This window comes from Mustela nigripes, chromosome 13 (assembly GCF_022355385.1).
Source record: "Mustela nigripes isolate SB6536 chromosome 13, MUSNIG.SB6536, whole genome shotgun sequence".
Classification (NCBI taxonomy): domain Eukaryota; kingdom Metazoa; phylum Chordata; class Mammalia; order Carnivora; family Mustelidae; genus Mustela; species Mustela nigripes.
Genome location: NC_081569.1, coordinates 108,993,991 through 109,019,093, shown reverse-complemented (window position 1 = coordinate 109,019,093; position 25,103 = coordinate 108,993,991). Strand labels below are relative to the sequence as shown.

Genomic DNA, 25,103 nt, shown 5'->3' with positions numbered 1-25,103 from the left:
AACCATTGTCCATACTTTTATTGAATCATCAAATGCACGGAAGTGCTTATTTTTTATGCATCTGTTTCTACCATTAGACCTTCCTACATCCATTAGCTCACAGTAGGTGCTCAATCGATGTTCTGGAAGGAATAAGTGATTGGAGTGCAAATTGAGGCTGGGGAGAGAGGGCTGATAAATGAGATCGGAAGGCAGGAGCCAGCCTGATTTTAGAGACCAGACTCTGGAGATGAAAGGCTTAACTGCAGGCAAAAGGGAACAAGGAAGCTAGCAAGGTATTTGTTAATACTACTTATTATTTTGCAAAGCAATTAAAGTCTACACTTTAAGGGGCACCTGGTTGGCTCAATCAGTAGAGCACAGAACTCTTTCTTTTTTTAAGATTTTATTTTTAAAATTTTAAAACTTATTTAATTTAATTTATTTTTATTTATTTTTTTGTCAGATTGAGAGAGGAAGGGAAGAGCAGAGGGAGAGTGAGAAGCAGGCTCCCTGATGTGGGGCTCGATCCCAGGACCCTGAGATCATAACCTGAGTTGAAGGCAGACACTTAACAACTGAGCCACCCACGTGCCCCCGCATGCTATTCTTGATCTCAATGTCATGAGTTCGAAGCCTTGTATTGGGCATAGGGCTTACAAAAAAAACAAAAAAAGTCTACAGTTTTAAAAAAGACATACTAAAAGGATCATGATTCGAACAGTAGGCATGCTCTACTCCCAGTCCTATTTTCAGACAACTATCCTAAACTCTCAGGTGTTTACCCAAATTTAAGCCATTTAATTTTAAAAGATTTTATTTATTTGACAGAGAGACACAGCCAGAAAGGAAACACAAGCAGGGGGAGTGGGAGAGGGAGAAGCAGGCCTCCCGCCAAGCAGGGAACCCAATGTGAGGCTCAATCCCATGAGGACCCTGGGCTCATGACCTGAGGCCGAAGACACCCAATAACTGAGCCACTGAGGCACCTCTACAGCCATATTTCTAAACAATGCTCTTAAGGGATATTTTATTTTTAAGATTTTAAAATTTATTTCAGAGCAAGAGAGAGTACAAGACAGAGAGAGAGCACGAGTGGGGTGAAGGGCGAAGGAGAAGCAGTCTCTCCACTGAGGAGGGAGCCCCATAGTGGGGTTGATCCTAGGACCTGAGCGGAAGTCAAATGTTTAACCAACTGAGCCACAAAGGAGCCCATTATAGGTTATTTAAAAATTGATTTTAGATACTGACTTCCCACCCTGGTGGAAGAGTTCATTCTGCCAAGGTCTTACCACTCCTGCCCCAAACTATCATTAATGCTCTTTAGATCTTCTCTGTAGGCCTAGAATACTGACATTTTACAATAACATACATCTTCTTCTTTTTTTTTAAATCAACACCGGGCTTGAATTCCTGACCCCGAGATTAAGACCTGAGCTGAGATCAAGAGTTGGACACTTAACTGACTGAGCCACCCAGGTGCCCCTACAGTAACATACCGTAGTTGTGTGTTCTCATTCACTCTTTGGGAGACATAATAAAGACTCATGTCCTTCTGTTCTAGGACATGTTTTTGAATTATTTCTTTGATAGATGCCGGTCTTCCATTTTCTTTCTTCTCTCTTTCTGGACCTCATATTAACTGAACCTTAGAAGTTCTTCAAAATTTTTTTCTTCTGAAGACATATATCATATGATTTTATTCATATACGGCATTTAAGAAACAAAACAAATGAACAAAGGAGAAAAAAGAGACAAACCAAAAAACAGACTCTTAACTACAGAGAACAAACTGATGGTTACCAGATGGGTGGTGGGTGGAGGGATGGGTGAAATAAGTGATGGGGATTAAGGAGCACATTTGTAATGAACACCAGGTGATGTATGGAAGCAATGAATCACTATATTGTACACCTGAAACTAATATAACACTGTATGTTAACTATACTGGAATTAAAATTAAAAACTGAATAGAAATGTTTTTTCTTCTCTTCTCCTTTTCTTTGCTTTTATCCTACCTTTAAAAAAAAAAAAAGATTTATTTATTTGAAAGAGAGTGAGAGGAGGAGTGGGGTAGGAGCAGAGGAAAAGAGGAAAGCAGACTCCCCGCTGAGCAGGGAGCCTGATGCAGGGTTCGATTCCAGGATCATGACCTAAGCTGAAGGTAGATGCTTTACGAACTGAGCCTCCCAGGTGTCCCTTTATTCTACTCCCAGGTGTCCCTTTATTCTACTTTCTGTGAGAATTCTTTCATTTCCAAGAGCTCTTTCTTGTTAACTAATAACATACTTTATATACATATATAATACGTACCTAATATAGACCTGTATGTTGTGTATCTCTTTTACATACACACATATGTATAATGTATATCAAACTTTCTTATAACTGATATATGTAGTTAGATATTACATATAATTACATACATAATTACATGTAACATCATGTTATTCTTTTATGGAAGCAAACTCCTTATCAGTATAATAGAAATTATTTTGGGCACCTGGGTGGCTCAGGTTGGTTGAGAGACCAACTCTTGATTTTGGCTCAGGTCATGAACTCAGGATGGTGAGATGGAGCCGCGTGTTGGGCTCCATGCTCAGGAGGGGTTGGCTCTAAGGATTCTCCCTCTCACTCTGCCCCTCCTCCCTGCTCATGCTCACAGCTCACTCATGCGCTCTTTCTCTAATAAATCAATCTTTGAAAAAGATTATTTTATTTTACTATACTTTTTAAAAGATTTTGTTTTTATTTGAGATAGAGTGAGAGCGTAAGAGTGTGAGAGAGCACAAGCAGTAGGAGCATCAGAGGAAGAGGGAGAAGCAGACTCTACACTGAGCAGGGTGCCCCATGTGGGGCCCTATCCCAGGACTCTGGGAACACGACCTGAGATGAAGGCTTTATCAACTGAGCCACCCAGGTGCCCTGAGAAAAATTATTTTAATTTTTTAAAGTTTCTATTTATTTGACAGAGAGAGAGAGAGATCACAAGTAGGCAAAGAGGCAGAGAGAGAAAGAAGGGGAAGCAGGCTCCTCACTCAGCAGAGAGCCCGATGTGGGGCTTGATTCCAGGACCCTGAGACAATGACCTGAGCCGAAGGCAGAGGCCTAACCCACTGAACCACCCAGATGCCCTGAGAAAAATTATTTTAAAGTTTTCCCTACATGATCCTATTTTCTCCACGCCCTATTTGGTATTTGTTGGAGGTTTTCCTCCAATGTCTGGAATCTTTGGCTGTCTGTTCATTTATAGGGGTGAGGATCAATGGGATGGGAAACAGGAACTGGTATTCCAATGACAGACTTTAGGTGTTAGGTCTAATGCCATATTGTGGATTTGGTATCTACAAGTACTGAGTCTCTCAGGGATTCTTCGCAGTTAACTGTCTCATTTTTCATTAACACGTATGATTTTTGTTCCTTAAACTGTTAGTTCCTCCACCCTGCTAAATCAAGAATCACTATTCCATTCAATTTTCACCTTCTATAAATCAAGTAAAATCTCTTTTTTTCTCTCGTTTGCTTGGTCCTTTAGGATTAATAACTTTTTTCATCCCTTAACAATCTTGTTTGAAGATGGAAGGAGGGGTGCATGGGTGGCTTAGATTGTTAAATGACACTGATATTTGATCTCTGCTTAGGTCTTAATCTCAGGGTCAAGCCCCGCACTTGGCTCCCCGCTGGGCAAGGAGCCTAGTTAAAGAACAAAGGAACGAATGAAGGAACCATGAAAAGGAAGGAAGGAAGGGAAAAAAATGGGAGGAAACAGAGAGAATACTTGTGTTACTCTACCTTTTAAAACCAGAAGTACACTAAAGGTTTAAGTAGGAGAGTTAAGGATTTACTCTGTCTTTTTAAAAGATAAAACACTGGTGACTTTATAGAGAAGAGGCTGATGGAGGAAGAAAATGGAAGCAAAGTTGGTTTAAAGCTATTGAAAGTCCAAGCAAACTATAACGAAGGACTAAGGATAGCAGCAGTGAAGAAAGCAAGGGTGCATGAAAATGATGTGGTTTTTCCTTCCAGATACTATCAATGTGTGATTGGACGAAGAGGGTTGAGGTAAAAAATTATGTTAAGGCTTTTAGTGTGGCTTTAGGCTTTTTTAGGCTTTTCAGACAGTGCAGTCAGTGAGAAAGGGAACACAGAAGGTGGAGAAAATCCTGCCTGGAATATTGGTGACATTTGCACTTAGAAGGTGGGAAAGGGACTGAAAAGGGACTGCAATGAAAGATAACCAAAGGACGAATTGTTTCACATGATGGGGAGTCAACATTTTCAAATTGTAGGTAGGTCTTCTCAGACAGAAAGCCCTTGGATTTGGCAATTGATTGGTGACCTGCAAGAGAAAGGTTTTTTGTGGAAGCCTAGAGAGTAAAGCTATATCACAGCTGACTGAAGGTGAGGTGAGATGGAATGGAGGCAGTATAGAAAGTATTATAGACAATGGAGTAAATCAGGGGCGCCTGGCTGGCTCAGTTGGTAGGGTGTGCAACTCTTGATCTTGCGGTTGTGAGTTCAAACCCCATGTTAGGTGAAGAGATTACTTAAAAAAATAAATAAAAACAGGGACACCTCCTGGGTGGCTCAGATGGTTAAGTATCTGTCTTCAGCTCAGGTCATGATCTCCAGGTCCTGGGATCGAGCCCCATGTTGGGCTCCCAGCTCAGCGGGGAGCCTGATTCTTCCTCTCTCTGTCTCCCTGCTTGTGCTCTCTCTCTCTGTTTCTCAAATGAATGAATGAAATCTATAAATAAATAATAAATAAATAAACATTTAAAAAAATGGAGGGGCGACTGAGTGGCTCAGTGGGTTAAGCCTCTGCCTTTGGATCTCAGGATCCTGGGATCATGCCCAGCATCAGGCTCTCTGCTCAGTGGGCAGCCTGCTTCCCCCACTCTCTCTACCTGCCTCTCTGCCTACTTGTGATCCCTCTCTCCCTGTGTCAAATAAATAAAATCTTAAAAAAAAAAAAAAAATCAAGGGCGCCTGGGTGGCACAGTGGGTTAAGCCTCTGCCTTTAGCTCAGGTCATGATCTGGGATCATGTCCCTGGGATCGAGTCCCACATTGGGCTCTCTGCTCAGTGGGGAGTCTGTTCCTCTCCCCCCTTCCTGCCTGCCTACTTGTGATCTCTCTCTGTCAAATAAATAAATAAAATCTTAAAAAAAAATCAAAAAAACAAAATGGAGTAAATCAATGGGTAGTCAGAGTCACAGGACTCATAGAACAAAAGAGACTTACACATTTGTAGGAAGAAGGAAAAGACAGAAATGAGGAAAAGGTTGAAAATAAAGTAAGAAGGGGTGCCTGGATGGCTCAGTGGGTTAAAGCCTCTGCGGTTGGTTCAGGTCATGATCCCAGAGTCCTGGGATTCATCCCTGCATCAGGCTGTCTGCCTAGCAGGGAGCCTGCTTCCTCCTCTCTCTGCCTACTTCTCTGCCTACTTGTAATCTCTGTCTGTCAAATAAATAAATAAAATCTTTTAAAAAAGAAAATAAAGTGAGGATACAATTCATTCAAGACCTCAGAGGACACGTGATTAAGTGGGCAGAGATCAACCTCAGAAACAAGGGTGCTCCTGAGCTTCCTAGAATATTTTAGCAAACTCGGCTCCCCTTTAAACACACACAGAAAACAACCCCCTACACAAGGCTTTTGTCTTGCACTAGGATTTGTATCTGTCTCTATTCCACCAGTTCGATCTATAGGAAACAATAATGCATTGTAACAAATATCCTAAAGTATGAATTATTCAGTCCAGAACAACACAAAGGAGGCTTCATCAGAAGAGTGTAAGGTTGGCTTTGGCATTCCTAGTTCCTGTTCCACTGAATCTCTCCATCACTGTGTGGTAAAGGGATAACTCCCATGCTCTCTGGTCATCCAACGGACATAAAATATCCACGTATGTGTGTGTGTGTGTGCATGCACACGTGCGCATACACAGACACCTCCCAAGGACACTATACTCAGAAAGGATAGAGTTAACACAACATTATTCTATCACCCTATCCTCTTAGCCTGCCCTATTTTTCTTCAAAGACCATGTCTGATTTTCAGTGGATATACATTATCATGGCTACATCAATTGCTATAATATTAAAATACTTTACTTCTGTGTTGGAAAGCAGAGAGCTGCTGCCCCAGATCCTGATGCATCTCCCAGACCTTCCCTGGATCCAGCAATGAAAGGCCTAACACCAGCCACTAAGCTGGCCCACATTCACACTTGGAGTGGATGGGAGTGGGGAGGGAAAGCTTATAAACTAACACTTTATTGGGAAGTTCAACGTCAAGGAAGTTGGAGTGAGCAGGAAAGGGAAGTAAGGCAGGAAAAGAAGAGAGAAAACACAAGGGAATACAAGGGGATGTGAAACCATACTAAATATCATAAACTGGCCATACCAGTTACATATTTGAATATTCCACCCTACATAGTACTCATAATTAGCTGAAATTACATTATATATTTTTAATATAAATTATAGATATTTGTCTGCCACTTAGAAAGTAAGCCGTATAAAGGCAGGGACTTTTTAAAATATTAAATCTTCAGTACCTAAAATATATCAGGCATATAGTATGTGAGCAATGATATTTGTTCAATGAATTAATCATTTCATAATAAGGAGAAACATTTTCTAAATAAAACACATTTTATGTAAGTTCCTAGCCATAACAGATGCAGTTATTTATACTGTTTTTGCAGAGTGGTTTCCATTCCTCATTTCTTAACCTCCAGTTTCCTAATCATGCCCAGATGCCTACTTGTGCATAAGAAATGACCACAGTGGTGCCCATTTCATGTTAGCGTCATCTACCCTAAGTCTGCCATCTGTTTACTCAAAGACACAGTAAAACTTTGAAGTTCTTGATTTTCCTTATCTTAGCTGATCAAATAGGCCAGCAAGGCAAATATATGGAAAAGAAGGAGAATTGTTTTCTTCTGCCCAGAGATTTCTCCCAGGGCTGGGGCACAAAGATTAAAATTTATCCCACTTATACTTAGTATTTATGATTTTTATTTTTTTCCTTTTTAAAAATTTCTTTTTCTTTTCTTTACTTTTTAAAAAGATTTTATTTATTTATTTGACAGACAGAGATCACAAGTAGGCAGAGAGGCAGGCAGAGAGAGAGAGGTGGAAGCAGACTCCCTGCTGAGCAGAGAGCCCCATGTGGGGCTCGATCTCAGGACCCTAACTAAGATCATGACCTGAGCCGAGGGCAGAGGCTTAACCCACTGAGCCACCCAGGTACCCCTATTTTTCTTTTATTAAAGTTTTTATTTAAATTCCAGTTAGGTAGCATACAGTGTAATATTAATTTCAGATGCAGAATTTAGTGATTCAACACTTCCATGCAACACTTGGTGCTCCTCAGAAGTTCATTCTTTAATCTCCATCCTCTAATTTCCCCCTCCCTACCCACCTCTCCTCTGGTAACCAACAGTTTCTTCTCTTCGTTAAGAGTCTATTTCTTGGGTTACCTCTCTCTCTAAACCCTTCACTTGTTTGTTCTGTTAAATTCCACATACGAATGAACTCATAAGACATTTAAGACATTTGTCTTTCTCTGACTTATTTTGCTTACCAAAATTATGATTTTTGCTTTTTGAATGAAACAGTTTTCACCAATCAAGCTGCTCTGAGTATTGGTCAAAAAGTTTCTTGAAAAGTAGTTTTTTTTTTTAAGGTGGAAAATTTATGGGAAAAATTATCACATGCTACAAGTTTCAGTGGGAAATGATTATCAGAAATAGTCACTTAAAAAAAAAGGTAGTCACTTTGTAGTAAAAACCAACAACTATCAAGTATTGATTTTCAAAATTTTCAAGGTTGAGAAAATGCTAATTAATTACATTAATATATTCATAACTGTGACCTAATCTATTTAATGTGCCTTTTCTCTTCTAACATTTCACTTCATCAGCCTGAGGGTAACCATCTGTAATCATCTGTAATCACCTAATTACAAATGTATTCAAGCTGCTGACTCTCTCTGTGACTGTATTTTATCTCCTTTATCATTACCACATATTTTTAAAATGAAAGAAAACAAGACTTTGTTGCAATGTGACATTGTTATTGCTTAGATATTAAGATGCTGGCAATCATGATCAGATCTATCTTTATAATGTTTGACATAACTGAGGATATTGTATTATCTGGCAAGGAAATTCATTTAATATAATGATTAGAAAATTAAATCCAACCTTCTACTAAATACTTTCCTAGAATAGCAGAGGAGAGAGAATAAACAGGTAAACCCAATAAGTAAATCCAAAAAAGATGAAGACAATAAGAACCCAACTGCTATTTGACTATGAGGGGTTAAAAGTTCCAGGAATGCTACAAAAGAAAACAGAAGGCTTTATTTCTTTTATAGCTCAGACAAATAGTTATGTATTATATCGTCACATATAGCAGTTGGAGATATGTGAAAAAAATCCCAAGATTAAGCAAATAGTCTGTATTTCATGTAAGTTCACATGAAGTCTTTATTACTGGGCTCTACTTTGCACATAACTTTGATCTACCTCATTTAAACTTCTTTGATTCCAGTTTCTAGCTGTTGTACATTCCTCCTGTTATAATTAAAAATTTTTTTTTCAAGGATCATTTTCAACAGTTAAAATGCTCAGCAAACATCCTTTTTTTGTTTTCTTTCCTACAGCTTCTCAAATTAAGTGGCATAAGCCACTAAAGGTCAGAACTTGAATGAACAATTCCTGAATATCTACAATGTGGCAAGCACTGTGCTGGGTGTTTTGAGGTTATGCTAATCTTCAGAAAAGCCCTGAAAGGGAGTTAATGTCACCTGATGAGTAATTTGAGGTTTGGAGAGATTAAGTATCTTGCTCAAACTCACACACCTAATCTTGAGTAACAGTCCTTATTAAAATATCTGCCTATTGAGGTTACGCTTGGAGAAAAAAAATCCGTATCATTTAGAGACAGAGAGAGATATTTACAAACGAAATGATGTGTGGGATAGGAGGTGTGGCAGGAATGTGGGTGCAAGCATAGATATAACTAAGTTTAGCCATCAGTTAAAGCTGGGTGATAGGGTCATATACCTAAGGGTTTGTGATAACACTTTTTCTAGTTTTGTGTGTGATGGAACTTTCTCAAACTGAACAGTTTTTAAAAGTAAGTAACCTGAAAAGTAAAATTGGTATCAACTGGATGCAAGAAGGAGGAAAAGAGAGGAGGATGTAACTGTGTAGCGGCATTCACCTTAGCAATTCAATATCTAACTCTTTCAGCTACTTCCATTAGAGCTAACCTTGCCAGGAGCTCTGAATCACTTCACATGCATGGGCAAATAGGCACCTTCATATCTGATTTAAGAAAAAAGTGAATTTGTTTCATAGCAATTATTAAGATCCCAAGCTGAGGGGTGCCTGGGTGGCTCAGTCGGTTGGGCTGCTGCCTTTGGCTCAGGTCATGATCCAGGGGTCCTGGGATCCAGCCCCACATTGGGCTCCCTGCTCAGTGGGAAGCCTGCTTCTTCTTCTCCCACTGCCCCTGCCTGTGTTCCCTCTCTCCCTGTGTCTCTCTGTCAAATAAATAAAGAAAACCTTAAAAAAAAAAAAAAAAAAAAAAAAAAAGATCCCAAGCTGTTTCAGTCCTAACCATACTGGGTAAAATAAACTATAATCCTAATTCTTAATTAAATAAAAGACCCAAAGACTACTTTGTCTAATATTCTGGCCTTTTTCTCTTCTCAACTCTTAGCACCACTTAGTGTACTATTTTACTATTTGTTCATTCTTTTTAACTTCCAAGTGGCAGGAAGAGAATATAAAGCTTAAACCAGTCAATTCACTTTAAGCAGCTCTGTCAAGAGGTTTTCTGGCAGTCGGTGCTGTTTTTGATGAACACGATTATCTGTTTCAGTACTGGCCCTTCTTCTACAACTTTTGTCAATCTAAACTACAAGGAGTCATAATAAAGTCCATCTTAAAACTGAGGTAAAATACCACCACTGAAAAAAACTCTTGTTATGGGGACTGGTATAAACCAGCTGGCACTTGTCACAGGATGTCCTCACCACCACCCACTGTGGCTTCAACAGCAGTCTTGTTGGCATTTTCAAAAGCGTCAGATCTGGTAGCTTACCAGGAAGAATCCCTTACATATTAAAAAGCATGCTTGCCTAGGGATAAGTCTTACATATTATTGGGAAGCCTTCAATGGGCTCTGGGATCCAAGAGTTGGACAGAGGAATATGGAGCTTAGGAATGAAGCCAGAGGCTTCAAATGTAGGCTCTTAGGCCGAGGTCTCAAGGACGAGCCAGCCAAATGAGGCAGGGAGTTAAAGAAGCAGGCTGGAATGAAGTTAAAAGTAGGGCTGTTCCTTTTAGATGTATTTTACTGGACAGTAGAAAACAGGATTGGTATGTGCATTCTGTATGTGTGTACTAATCCACTACCACAAATATAAGACACTATATCAAACATGGTTTTCTGGAATGACTTTCAGGCCTGACCACCAGCCCCCCACACTTCCACTCTCAAACTCATGATTTGAAGTTCTTCATCTGTGTGTTGCTGTGAACACATTTAAATAAAGATTATCCAGGGCAATCTGGGTGGGCCTGATATCGTGTGAAAGGCCTTAGGAGCTGAACTGAGGTTTTGCAGAAGTTCTGCCTGTGGACTACAACTTCAGCTCATGACTGAAAGTTCCAGCTTGCCTTTCCTGACAGCCTACTCTACAGATTTCAGACCTGCCCCCAGCCAGCCCCCAAATTGTGCAAGTCAGTTCCTTGCAAAATTTTCTTTAAAAATATTTCTTAATAAAATTAATATAAAATTTTTTTACTGTTTGTTTCCCTGGTTGATCCTTGATACAGTGATTGAACATCAGTATTTCTAAGTTTTATGTACAATTTGGACTTTGTATTTTAATAGCAAATATAAGCATTTCTGTGTGTGTATAGGAGAGTGTCTCTGTAGGTCTACATGTATACTTGTTCTCTTTTTTAGTAGGCCTGACTTTGGGTTCCCAAGTCCTCCCTTGCAGTGTCCAGTTCTAGTAAGAATGCTAAGTCAGGTTGACCATATCTGACTGGGTTCCTCATTCTTAACTATCTCCCAGATGATGTCTGATTACCCTAACCTATTTTCTGTAAGAATACTGCTGACTCAATCTAGCAATAATCCCCCTTACCCTGATATTTCCTCTTAGTAATTTTCTATCCACTCACTCCCACACTCTGCTCATTGGCTATAAATTCCCACATGTATATTCGGAGTTGAGTTCAGTATCTCTCCCCTATTATAAAACCCCACCACAGTAGTTTCTCATGAGTAGTCTGTCTCACCATCTTTAATAAGTATAGTGAACATTTTTTTCTTTAACACTCCCAGACTATTTTGATCACAAATTTTTTGCCATTCACTCCAAATCAGATAGCTAGATTTCAAGAAATCTATACTGTCATATCATGTGCACAGTTTTTTAAGACACAAAAATGAAAAGAAAAATGTTGAGATTAAAAAGTAAATACAAAAAGAAGTTGTAATATTCTCTTCCTGCATCTCAAGACTCTTCTTGCATTTATCTCACTTTGAGACCATTCTGTAACCTATTTCTCAACAGACATGATACAAAAATGATTCCAGGGTTCACATCTTATTTTTTTTAAAGATTTTATTTATTTATTTGACAGAGAGAGATCACAAGTAGGCAGAGAGGCAGGCAGAGAGGAGGAAGCAGGCTCCCTGCTGAGCAGAGAGCCCGATGTGGGACTCGATCCCAGGACTCCGAGATCATGACCTGAGCCGAAGGCAGCAGCTTAACCCACTGAGCCACCCAGGCGCCCCAGGGTTCACATCTTAAAAGCAAGTAATGGTATCTGTTTTAATTTCTATGTTTTAAATTCTGAACAAATAACTAAGCTTTTTCTCTTTAAGTGGAACACTTTGGAAGCTTCCAAAAGAGTAAGCACTTAGGACAGTTAATACAGATTAGCCAAACGTGCTCACAATTCAGTCACTCAGTTGAGTTTCCTAAACACTGCTAATCACAGTAGCAGTCTTGACACCTCCAGTTTTTAATGTTTATTCATTCTTGGTTATATGAATTTAACTTATATCCCAAATGTGGACACTGACTTAACTTAGGAGGCAAAAGGAAAAGTAGCATTAAAATGCTATTAAGATAGCATTTAATGCTATAAAAATAGCATTAAAATGGAAAGCATTAAAACTGATAATTCTAGGGACATCTGGGTGGCTAAGTCAGTTAAGCATCTGCCTTCAACTCAGGTGGTGATCCCAAAGTCCTGGAATCCAGTTCCACAACAGGTTCCTTGCTCAGCTGGGGAGACTACTTCTCCCTCTGCCTGCTGCTCTCCCTGCTTCTGTGCTCTTTCTCAGACAAATAAAATCTTTTTAAAAACCCAAAACACTGATAATTCTGAATTTTTACCTCAGGGTGACTTTTGTATTCATAGATTTTACTTAATACATCATATGGAATGTGGAAAGGAGAAACAGTGCTGATTACACTTAGTTTTGCTCTTCATTTATTGAGAATGAAAAGAAATATCTTCCATGTCTCATTTACAAACAACCTGATGTCTTCTCTCGTCACTTAGAAGACACAAAAAAGACATAAAAATTATTTTATTTTTTTAAGCAAAAATGCAAGAATTCCAAGCATCAGTCATAAAAGCAGTTTTTGCTTGGCTGTAATCCTATAAAATGTACTTAATTTTAAATCAAGAATGTAGAACTATTATATATCACTAATCATGTGTTTTCTTACACAAATGGAACAGTTTGTATTATATATTAAATAGGAAAAAAATTGTCAAGAGGGAAAAGACCACTCAGTTTATAGGCTGATTGCTACTTTTGCCAAACACAAAAGTGATGATACACTACTAAATGCGCTCAAGGAAGTGAAAGCTAACGATTCAGTAAAGGTAGGGAAACCTGGCCTTAAAGGAACACGATGTTTCCATAAAGGCTGGAAATGGACTTCACAATACAATCTTGAGTAATACAGAGTGCGTGTAACCTGAGATTGGTCACGCTTGACATTTTAACTACAGCGCTCTTCTGTCAAGGCAGCAGCCAGTTCTGCTTCCGGTCCTATCAACACTTGATTGAGGTAAGCAGCTGCTACCTCCGCCAAAACAGTGTCTGTAACGGCCCAAGTTTCGGGAACTTTTCAAGTATTTTCGAATGCGCACTAATTTGAAAATCAAAGACCGTTTTATGGTAATAGCAAAATTTTTACAATCCAAGAATCTTAGTACCGTATTTATGAACATCTGGCAGAGCGCGCCTAAGCACAAGCAGTACAATGTTTGTACAGTGTTTCAGCTACTTATCTTTACAGACACACAAGACGTCTTTTCAATTTCCCTAAGTGTCCTCTGGCTTTAACGGTGCTGATCGGTGAAAAGATAAAAGCGCAACGGAACACATCAAAACCACAATAAACGTCAGCGGGTGTTAGGCAGAACTCAGCAACAACCGCATTTAAAGCTACAGGACTTGAGCATCTGATACTACAAATCCCAGAGTTCCCAGGGACGCAGGCGGAGCTACTTTCAAATTGATAGCTATTTCAGCCAATGACAAAGCCACGCAAAAAAAAGGGGGGGGGCCTAAAGAACCGGTTTCTTAACCTTCCAACTCTGAAGTCCTACTTAGAAGTTCTGAGGGTACGTGGGTGTTTCAGGGCCCTAACTCTTAAGTATTTCTTACTCGCAGTAGAAGCTTCCTGGTCACCATAACAATTCTCTACCTTAATTTGTCTCAGTGGAAATTACGTCGTCTTTAAGCAAAAAAGAACTCACACTGCCCGACGACAACGGAAGGACTCAGTCGCCCGAGGAAGAGGCGGAACCCGCTTTATTCTAGCCCTTTACTGGCCACGCAGCCAGGAGACTCCACCTTCGTCACAACCAATGAGTCGTTGAAACTTCCGTTACCGAACAGCAAACGGGGAGGTCCTGTGCAGCGCTTTCCGGAAACTGGGTCTACGCAGGCGCAGACGTCCTGCTTTCGTCCAATCCGGAGAGAGGCTGGGTCTTGGCACTTCGTCGCCCCTCCCCACCCGTCCCCTTTCCCTTCCCCCGCCTGTGGACTGCTGACCAATGCGCTTCATCTTCCTTTGCGCGTTTGCCCTATCAGAGAGGTAGGGGGTGGAGTTCCGGTCGTCAGCGGTTCCTCCCGGCTGAGCTCGCGTTTCTTCCCGCGCGCGTTGTGGGCTTGCAGTTGAGGTATATCTCATAGGGTCGGGTTGGGCGTGTTCGCGGGTTGGGCATTTGTCTCCACGGTCGGCGACAGTGTGGCTTGAGACTAGAAAGCCGTCCTCGCTGATTCTCTGGCACGAGAACCTCTGAGGGAAGTGGGGAGGGGCTGCGAGGAGGGAGCCACGTGTCGGGGCTTCGGGTGCCGGGGTCGGAGCCCTCGCCCCACAACCGCTCTGTCGGTGCCCTGCGGGCCTTCCGCGGGTTTGGTGTTGGGGTGGCAGTCGCCGGCGACAGGTGTCGCCTCTGTGACACGTTTCTGTAGACGCGAAGTGCCCTTCGTCTAGTGTTCAAGGAACGGTACCCAGGACCTGGTTTTGTTTTTCTCCTGCAACTCTCATTTTTCTTCTCTCCTGAGTTCGTAAACTTTCGAAGTCAGAAAGTCACTTTTCATTTGGGATCAGACGCCCTGTAACATATAGTACAAACCGTGAGACCGGCTGTCTTAAAAACCCGTTCCGTGTGATGCACAATCCGCATAGCAGCCTACAGGGTAGGGGTCCTATCAACTGTTCTCATTTTCAAGTGAGGAAACCAGACTGCCCAGTACGCGGCCACACGTCGTCTTCGGCTGGTCTCTCGGGTGTGGCGTCTGGGTTCCAGAGACGTCAAATTAAAATACACTCTTGAATTGTAAAATGTTGCTCCTGTTTTCTTTCCGAACCTGACGTTATTTTAGAAGTTGACACAACATACTCAGAAGTGAGTTGATATTATGGATGTAAAGTCATCTAGTAGAAGACCTTGGACTGGCAACCGTTTCCTGACCTTTGGGCGCGTCGCCCTCTGAGCCGCAGCTTCCTCGACTGCAGAACTGAAATCCATACCAGACCTGACTACGTGACTGTGTCCTGTACTTTTAAGGATCGAATGGGAGAATGGATGTAATATATAAATTATTGATGATAATCCCTTTGCTTTTCAAATTTTTTTCCTGTGAGGCCCGACGAGCATTAAATAGCATAGGTAGATAATTTTATATACGTAGTTTTATATGTTCTGTGTCTAAAAAAGAGTGGTAATAGGTAGCTTAGTACCACGTGTGAACTACCTCTTTTCTTTATAAAGATCCCCCACCCCCCACCCCGCCATTTAATCTGCTAGGTTTTCATCTCCCTGAATTTTCAGCCCGCATGAATCATTTAAGTAGCATTTCATTAGGAATGGAAAGGCCATTGAGAGAAGCCGGGACGCTTTGAACCAAATGTTCCATCATCTCTTGTCTGGCTTGCTGAGTAGCATTGCCAGTGTGAGGTGTCAGTGGCATCACTTCCAGCACTTCCCCTAATGAGCGCTTCCTGAAGAGCATCCCCCAGTGCATCTTGATCAGCTTGCATTTATCAGCTTATTAAAGGCTATGAAAAAGTAGATGACCCAACAGCCCGATGAAAGAGATGCATGCAAAGTGAGGTATGCAGAAAGCGTTCAAACTTCCGTGCCCTCTGTAGGCACTCTACTCTCTGCAGTCTTCATTTGTTCCCCAGTCTGGAAGCTCCAAAATACTCTGAAGCCTCTATGGCCCCCTTATCTATTCATCGAGGGTTGAGGATGGTGTTATATAATGTGTATTATATAGTGTTATATAGTTTGTATTCTTAGACTGATGTAGAAAGCATAAAGCTAGCTCAGCTCAAATAACTTCTGTTATGGTTCCTTCTGGAGGCTCTGAGAAGAACTCATTTCCTTGCCTATTTCAGCTTCTGGTGGCTGCATGTGTTCCTTGGCTTGCGGTACCTTCATCTTCCCAAGCATGTCACAGCTGTCTCTGCTTCCATAATCACATTGTTTTCCGTAGTCGAACCTTCCCCCGGCTTTCTCTTATGTAGGCACTTATGCTTACATTTAGGTTCCACTTCGATAATCTAAAATGATCTCTCCAACTCAAAATCTTAATTACAAACCCCTTTGTCATGTAAGGAAATATTCATAGGAATTAGGATTTGGATATCTTTGGGGGCCATCTTTCAGCTTACTACAAAGGGTATAAAGAGGGTAAAGGGGATCCTATTCTTGTGCAGCTTAAATTCTAATCAAATATGCATGAAGAGTGAAATTTTTTTGAGTTCTAATCTTCTACTTTAAGAATTCGTGTGACTTTTGTATTTGACTTCATAATATGCTCATGTTTGATACTCTTTTGAATTATTTACCACATCATAACATTGCTGTTATAGGGATTTAGACTGTTTCGTGACTTAAAATAGCCAGTTTACTATGGTCATAGTTGTGTCCCCCAGTTTAAGAAGTATGACCTCAGGTGATGGGGATTCATTATAAGGAAGCCATGTAGGCAACCAGATAAAGACTTTGGGTTCCATTGCTTCTAAGGCTAGAATGTGCACTAGGCTACATGGAGAATTGGACTGACAGCCCCTCATCATAATACTCTCCAATTCCCCCAGCAAGACAGCTCTGATGACCAGGTTTTTGTCATATCTTCAGAAGAAAATAACCCAACAATTGCTCTTGTGTCTATCTGAAAGTCATAATTAGGAGACTAGATCTGATGAGTTGGGTTTCTTACCATTTGATAGGTATGTTGGAATAAGAGTATGAAAAGGAGCCCAGCTCCGAATGGGTATTCAGTATGTATGAACTATTCAGTAAAGATCTCTATGCTTTGTCAATGGAATGGGAAGGAGAAGTACATGTGGGCCAGGCCTGGAAGTGACCTACATTACTTTTTCTCATGTTGCTTTCTCTAACAGAAAGTCACATCTAGCAAATGTGTAGTTGTGTGCCTCTGCAGATCTGCAGATCTGCTGATGAGTTGGTCTCTGCCACAATGGGCAGTACTTAGCCAGCTGCTTAAGATTTGTTCTCAGCCCTTAACCTCCAGCCTTAACCTCCAGTTTCTTTGCCCTATGAACTCGCCCTGGCATCCAAATGCCAAAAGTCCTTCTTAAGGGGTTCCATACCAATGCCATCATCGGGTCCACAGGAAAAACTTCACATCCTTGGCCCTGACAAAGTCTGCATGTACAGGCCAATAACAATGCAATGCAGTCATTTTTCTTTGTTTTCTTTGAGCAGGTAGCGAGCCACAGTCTCTTAGACTTTGCCAGGCATAGAACCTGTATTCATAATCTACAGGGGACCAGATCAAGGTCTAAGTTTGAGCTACTCATCCTTGGTAAAGTGAGAACAAGGAGAAAAATGTCATATTTTTTCACAAATAACTTCCAAAGAAATTCTTTTTTCAGCTGCTTCACTTTGGTGTCTTTATTTCCTCAAAATGGGTGGATGTCAAGCTAATAGATGCAAAACTAGTATTAGGTCATCTTTGCAAGTCCAGTGTGGACAGTTTGCCACCTGACTTAGAGATGTGAGGGTATGATATGCAGTTTATAGGCTATGAAGTACAACATATTGTTTACTAAGCATTTTCCTCCTTTTACTGTTTTCCTCCAAGCCTAAGTAATTCCATTTGTTAAATGTTTGGTTCACCAGCCATCTCTGTTCTTGGTTTGGTAATAATTAAATCTACCTGAAATAAATATAGAGGAATGTACATTTAAAAAACTATCTGGGGGCGCCTGGGTGGCTCAGTCAGTTAAACATCTGCCTTCGGCTCAGGTCATGATCCCAGGGTCCTGGTAGCAAGTCCTGCATTGGGTTCCCTGCTCAGGAGTCTGCTTCTCCTTCTCCCTCTACTCTCCCCCCCCAATCTGGTATGCCCTCGCTCTCTCTCTCTCTCTCTCTATCAAATAAATAAATCTTAAAAAAAAATATATATCTTTGAGGGGACCTGGGTGGCTCAGTCAGTTAAGTATGCAACTCTTAATCTCACCGTTGTGAGTTTAAGCCCTGCATCAGGCTCCACACTGGGTGTAGAGCCTACTTTAAAAAGTAAAAACAAAAACCAAAAAACTCTCTGAAATTGATCATTTCTGGGAAACTAGCATTTCTCAGTGACAAATCACTTAGGTTTTCCAATCATCAAGCAGAATCATTTGATCTTACAAGTTGCCTTACTCGGTTTAGAATAAACTTAAGTGATTGAAATAAAATGGTAGTTAGAAGGGACTTTTTTTTTTTTAAAAGATTATATTCATTTATTTGAGAGAGAGTGAGAACACATGCAGGGGCAAGGGCAGAGGGAGAAGTAGATTCCTCACTGAGCAGAGAGCCTGACGAAGGGCTCTGTCCCAGGACCCTGAGAAGACTCTAGCTGAAGGCAGACACTCAACTGCTGAGCCACCCAGGCACCCCATGATTTTTGTTTTTAATTCTCAAAAAAATAGTACTATTGTAGGGCTACATTATTTCATGTTTAAGGATTTTAAATTGGATTTACTTAGTTTTTTTAATTAAAATTTTTTAAAGATTTATTTATTTATCTGATAGAGGACACAAGTAGGCAGAGAGGCAGACAGAGAGAGGAGGAAGCAGGCTTTCCGCTGGACCCTGGGATCGTGACTTGAGCCGACGGCAGAGGCTTTAACCCACTGAACCACCCAGGTGCCCCCTTAATTAAGATTTTAATTTAATTCCAGTATAGTTAATATAGAGTGTTACAGTAGTTTCAAGTGTACAATTTAGTGATAAAACAACACTACTACCCATTACTCAGTGCTCATGATGATAAATGTATGGATTCACTTAGCTTTAAAAAATATATATTTTTTTAAGATTTTATTTATTTGACAGACCGAGATCACAAGTAGGCAGAGAGGCAGGTGGGATGGGGAGGGTGAGGTGGGCTCCCCGCCGAGCAGAGAGCCCAATGCGGGGCTCGATCCCAGGACCCTGGGATCACGACCAGAGCTGAAGGCAGAGGCTTTAACCCACTGAGCCACCCAGGCGCCCCTCACTTAGCTTTAATACAGATTTTTTTTTTCTTAGATTGCAAGTTCATTTTGGATGAGTTAACTGTTCATTTCAGGAGATAAATTGTACATCATACAACAAGTTTTTTTTATTCATTTGTTTGTTTTTAGGTTTTATTTATTTATTTGACCAAGAGAGACACAGTGAGAGAGGGAACACAAGCGGGGAGAGTGGAAGAGGGAGAAGCAGGCTTCCTGATGAACCGGGAGCCCGATGCAGCGCTCGATCCCAGGACTCAGATCATGACCTGAGCCAAGGCAGACGCTTAACCGATTGAGCCACCCAGGCACCCCATACAACAAGGTTTTTAATAAAACACTTTTAACATTTTAATGAGCATAACCTTCATTATGTGTTCACTATTTTTCAAATTTTCTTGGCTAAGCATTAATTGTTATGAAACAACTTGAAAAGTATAAAGCATAAAATTGTTGGCAGCACCATGTGATACGCACTTGGAATCAGAAGATCTTTCTATCTAGACCATATAAAATGTTAAACTTTTCTGAGCTTTAGTTTACTTATTAGTGAAATAACACTATTGCTTGTCCTCCTTACCTCTCAGTGTGAGAATCGATGAAATGACAATACAGTAGTCCTTTGCAAAATGTGATTTTTTAAGCAGGTCATATTAAGTATATGTTTTACCTTTTTTAAGAAAAGGTATTATTGATTTATTTGAGAGAGCTCATGAGAAAGGGGGAGGGGCCAGGGAGAAGGAAAAGCAGACTCTCTGCTTAGAGGAGAGCCTGACTCTGGGCTCCAAAGTGGGCCCTGATGCCAGGACCCTGGGATCATGACCTCAACCAAAGCCAGACGATTAAGCAGCTAAGCCACCCAGGTGCCCCTATATGTTGTATTTTTTAAAGGGTTCATATTTAGCATTAATTCTGTTATGAATTCTACCAGTTCTGGTGATTTTTTTTTTTTTTTTTTAAGCTCTAGCATCTAGCATCTAGCGGCTGGACCAAACAATCATAAAAAACCTGTCTTGCAAATCTTTTAATGTTAATATTAGTCTCCAAACGTCATTGCTTTACTAACCATAGAGTTTCATAGGAAAATTAAAAGAAACTTTTTCCAAAGACTAATAAGCTTAGTGTACCATTATAATTAAAACTTTTCCTGATAATATAGATTACTTTGTTTATCATGTCAGTTAAAATATTTCTTTTACATGTTCCTTAGTGTTGATACGTATACTGAGGTAAGTGATAGCTCTGTTCTCTTTGTGGGCATTCATTGTGATCATTACTTCTTATTGGCTTTTAAAAAATAATTTCATGGGATGCCTGGGTGGCTCAGATGGTTAACTGTCTGCCTTCAGTTCAGGTCATGATCCCAGCGTCCTTGGATGGAGTCCCATAATGGGCTCCTTGCTCATCAGGGAGCCTGCTTCTCCCTCTGCCTGCCATCCCCTCTGCTTGTGTGCTTGTTCTCTCTCTCTCTGACAAGTAAATAAATAAAATCTTAACCCCCGCCAAAAAGGAATTTCACCGTTCTGTAAATTGTAGCAGAGCTAGAGGTTAAGAGCACAGATTTTTAAACCAAATTGCCTGAATCGAATACTGGCTGCAATTACTTAGCTCTGTGATCTTGGGCTGTTTACATGTAACCATTCTGTGCTTCAGTTGTCCCATCTATGAAACGGGATAATTACAAGGACTTCATAGCTGTTATAAGAGTTAAATGAGTAAATATTTGTGAAGTGCTTGAAACAGTGCCTGACAAATACTATTAAAAAATTCCTTGTTTATAGCAGCAATGTCCGCAATAGCCAAACTATGGAAAGAACCTAGATGTCCATCAACAGATGTATGGATAAAGATGTGGTCTATATATATATAATGGAATACATATGCAGCCATCAAAGAAATGAAATCTTGCCATTTGCAATGATGTGGATGGAACTAGAGGATATTATGCTGAGCAAAATAAGTCAATCAGAGAAAGACAATTATCATACGATCTCCCTGATATGAGGAATTTGAGAGGCACAGTGGGGGATTTGGGAGGTAGGGAGGAAAAAAAATGAAACAAGATGGGCTCAGGAGGGAGACAAACCATAAGAGACTCTTAATCTCACAAACAAACTGAGGGTTGGGGATGTGAGGGAGGGAGAGGGTGGTTGGGTTATGGACCTTGGGGAGGGTGTGTGCTATGGTGAGGGCTGTGAAGTGTGTAATACTGACGATTCACAAACCTGAACCCCTGGGGCAAATAATACGTTACATATTAATAAAAATAATAATAAAACAATTTTAAAAATAAATAAATTCCTTTCTTTATTGAGGCACTGAGGCACTGAGGCACTGCATGCTGCAGTTGGTTAAGCTTCAGACTCAGGATCTGGAGATTGAGCCCTGCCTCTGAGCTCTGTGCTCAACAGCAGAATCTGCTTGAGATTCCCTCTGCCTCTGTGCCTCCTGCTCATGCTTGTACGTGCTCTCTCTCACTCTAAGTAAATCTTAAAAATAAATTTCTTTCTCTGATTTTATTCAATATTATTCATCAAGTATAAATATGAATATGGAATAAGAAGAGAAAAACCTCTAGGTTATGGTTTATATTTTTAAATTTACCATATCTTACAGCTGATACTATTTTAAATCTTTTTTAACCTTGTAAATACTTGGAATTTGCATGTCCAGGCAACTAAAAATTATGCTGGACTTCACATCATATGGTATTGGTTTTGATATTAAATCTTTGCTGGTATTAAGACTTTCCACATGTATGTGCTTTAAATTTTTAACCATGTTGCTTGGTTGTATGAGTGTTACTGATTCATCTCATTTAATGCAGATGAGAATTATAACAACTTTACATTTGAATGACCATTTAAAAATGCTTTGTAAAATACATCTTTTCTATCATTTGAGAGTCAGTGTAAGAAAGCATTTAAGAGTGTGGGCTCTAGGGGCACCTGGGTGATTCAGTCAGTTAAGTGTCTGCCTTAGGCTCTGGTCATGATCCCAGAGTCCTGGGATCAAGCCCACACTGGGCTCCCTGCTCAGCGGAGAGCCTGCATCTCCCTCTCCCACTTCCCCCTGCTAATGTTCCCTCTTTCTTTGTCAAATAAATAAATAAAATCTTTTAAATAAATAAGTAAATAAAATCAGATTTATTTTCCTGTCCCTGTTATGCACTGTGAGCCAAAGGATCTTTGGCAAATCACCTGCCTTTTGTAAGCTTCACCTTCTAGAACCAGATAAGTAAGGTACTCTGTAGGGTCATCCAGAGGTCTAAATGAGATACAATGCATATAAAGCATTTAGAACAGTACCTTGCATACAGCAAGAGTTCAGTCTATCTTAGTTACTATTAATATCATTGATGGATACAAAAGAGCCAGTAATGGGGTACCTGGGTGGCTGTTTTTGGCTCATGATTCCAGGGTCCTGGGATCAAGTCCCACATCGGGCTCCCTGCTCGTGGAGAGCCTGCTTCTCCCTCTCCCTCTGCCTGCTGCTCTGCCTACTTATACTCTCTCTCTGTCAAATAAATGAATAAAAATCTTAAAAAAAAAAAAAAAAAAGAGCCAGTAAGTAGAACAAATAGAAACATGAGAAAACCAAGATTCAGATCAGATTCAATGATTAACAGAAGGTCATGTGAAAAAAGTACGCCTGCTTCTAGTGCAGATCTTTTCCCATAACCCCTCTTTAGCTTATTCATACTGACCGAGTCCACCCCAAAGACATGTTCCTTTATTTCCCATTGTGTTTCCAATTCTTGGCTGCTTGTCTGAGTATTTTCATCTTGGTTTTCTTTTTTAAAGACTTTATTTGACCGAGAGAACGAGGGAGAGAGAGACACACACACACAGAGCAAGCACAGGGGGGAACGGCAGGCAGGGGAGAAGCAGGCTCCCTGCTGAGCAAGGAGCCGGACATGGGGCTGGATCCCAGGACCCCGGGATCATACCTGAGCTAAAAGCAGAAACTTAACCAGCTGAGCCACCCAGACATCCCTCATCTTGGTTTTCATCCTATCAGAGCATTTCTCTTCGTAAATTCTGCAACCCTGTATTACTTGGGCTTTTAAGTTGTTAGCATGCATGACAGGCATTTATTTTTTAAGAAAGGAAGAAAGAATAGATACTGAAGCTAAGTTTTTCATAAAGGTTAGTTTTTTTTTTTTTTTTACTTGTGATCCCATTAGCCTATTATTAATTTGTATTTTACATGGCGCTGAATTATTTTTATAAAGCTACTTTATCTCCAAATTGTAAAATCAAATTGAACTTTTTCTTAGGAATTGAGTATGGAATTTGAGAATCACACGAATCCTCTGAGCCATTCTAGAAATAGGAAGAATACAATTTATGAATCATTGGGTTATTTTTGAAACTCTTGAATGATTAAAATGTGTATGTATCCTTTTTTGGCATCAAAACTTTATTTATATCATATAAAGCACATAGTTTTTGCTCCATTACTCTGGAAATTTGAGGTAACTTGATCCTATAATGTATTTTGTGAAGGAATAGCATTTTGAACAAATTGTTTAATTCTGGAATTTGGGTATGTAGTACCGTCGATTAAATCATATTCACACCAGTAGGTGTTCATTGAATGCTGTCTGCCTGTGTAAGATGGTAAGAAAGTGATGCTCCCAAATCCTAACCCTTTCTTAGCTTCCTCAGTTCTGCCTTCATGGTATTTTATATGACTATAGAGTTTAAAATGAATTGACCTAAAAGCTGTGTTTATGGATGTCATGGATGTCAATATTGATACTGCTTGATTTCTTTCTTTTTTTTTTAATTTGCTTTTCCAGAAAAGGGATGGCTGTGTCTATGGCTTTGGGTGTGTGTGTGTGTGTGTGTATGTGTGTCCTGTCCTTGTCATTGTTTTACATTTTGTGTAGTTCCTTATCTTTGCCTCTTTGTTTTCCTCTTTGGAGTGTGTTTTGTGTGTGTTTGTGTTTTTATACTCCTCTCTGGGAAGGAGGATTTTGTGAGGTAGAGGTAGCCTCAGGCTGGTAGAGGATTGATATTAAGAGAATTGGAAAACATGGCTCTTGTCTTTTAAGAAATGTATACTCAATAGTAAAGAGAAACAAATATAAATATGTGAATATGTGAAATATAACTCAAGAAAAATAACGCTTCAATATATTTACTATATGATTACTGCTATATAAATAACAATATATTTTGGCATTCAGACTAAGTAAAAACTTGCTTTAGGCCAGGTTAAGAATAATTTTATAGTACTGGTAGAGTTTGATCTCGATCTTGAAGCATGGGTAGGATCTAGATAACTCAAGAAGATAATATAGGATTCTTAGAAAGATTAGGAATCTTTTTTACAGTTTTATTGTGGGGAAAATACTTCACCCATTAAAATATTGCTGTGTCTGGGGTTGCTATAAAATATATTGTGTAATTCACATGTTTGAACACTGCAGCCCATGCACAAACAAGAGAACGTGTATGATGCTTTATAAAAAATTAAGTAGTTGGGGCGCCTGGGTGGTTCAGTGGGTTAAGCCTCTGCCTTCGGCTCAGGTCATGATCCCGGGGTCCTGGGATCAAGCTCCGCATTGGGCTCTCTGCTCAGCGGGGAGCCTGCTTCCCTTCCTCTCTCTCTGCCTGCCTCTCTGCCTACTTGTGATCTCTCTCTGTCAAATAAATAAATAAAAATCTTTAAAAAGGGGACACCTGGGTGGCTCAGTTGGTTGGGCAGCTGCCTTGAAATTCAATCAGCTGATTGCTGTGTTTATGGATGTCATGGATGTCAATATTGATACTGCTTGATTTCTTTCTTTTTTTTTTTTTTTATTTGCTTTTCCAGAAAAGGGATGGCTGTGTCTATGGCTTTGGGTGTGTGTGTGTGTGTGTGTGTATGTGTGTCCTGTCCTTGTCATTGTTTTACATTTTGTGTAGTTCCTTATCTTTGCCTCTTTGTTTTCCTCTTTGGAGTGTGTTTTGTGTGTGTTTGTGTTTTTATACTCCTCTCTGGGAAGGAGGATTTTGTGAGGTAGAGGTAGCCTCAGGCTGGTAGAGGATT

The 25,103-nt window shown here is 40.2% G+C and overlaps 1 protein-coding gene and 1 long non-coding RNA gene across 7 annotated transcripts in view; one reads left to right on the top strand and one right to left on the bottom strand.

Moving 5' to 3' along the window:
* The window catches only part of LOC132000020 (uncharacterized), a 57,605-nt gene extending 43,695 nt beyond the window's left edge, over nt 1-13,910 (bottom strand). For both annotated transcript variants that reach the window (XR_009399156.1, XR_009399155.1), the window contains exon 1: nt 13,801-13,910. This is a non-coding gene — a long non-coding RNA (uncharacterized LOC132000020). The remainder of the gene's footprint in view (nt 1-13,800) is intronic.
* Nucleotides 13,911-14,147: 237 nt separating this feature from the next.
* The window catches only part of WDR89 (WD repeat domain 89), a 42,934-nt gene continuing 31,978 nt past the window's right edge, over nt 14,148-25,103 (top strand). The window contains exon 1 of one of the 5 annotated variants that reach the window (XM_059373346.1): nt 14,148-14,226. The gene's annotated coding sequence lies outside the window, so the exon portion shown is untranslated. Of the gene's footprint in view, nt 14,227-19,301; nt 19,390-25,103 lie in introns of those variants that run through there. The other 4 variants (XM_059373349.1, XM_059373351.1, XM_059373350.1 and 1 more) reach the window with 4 other exon arrangements.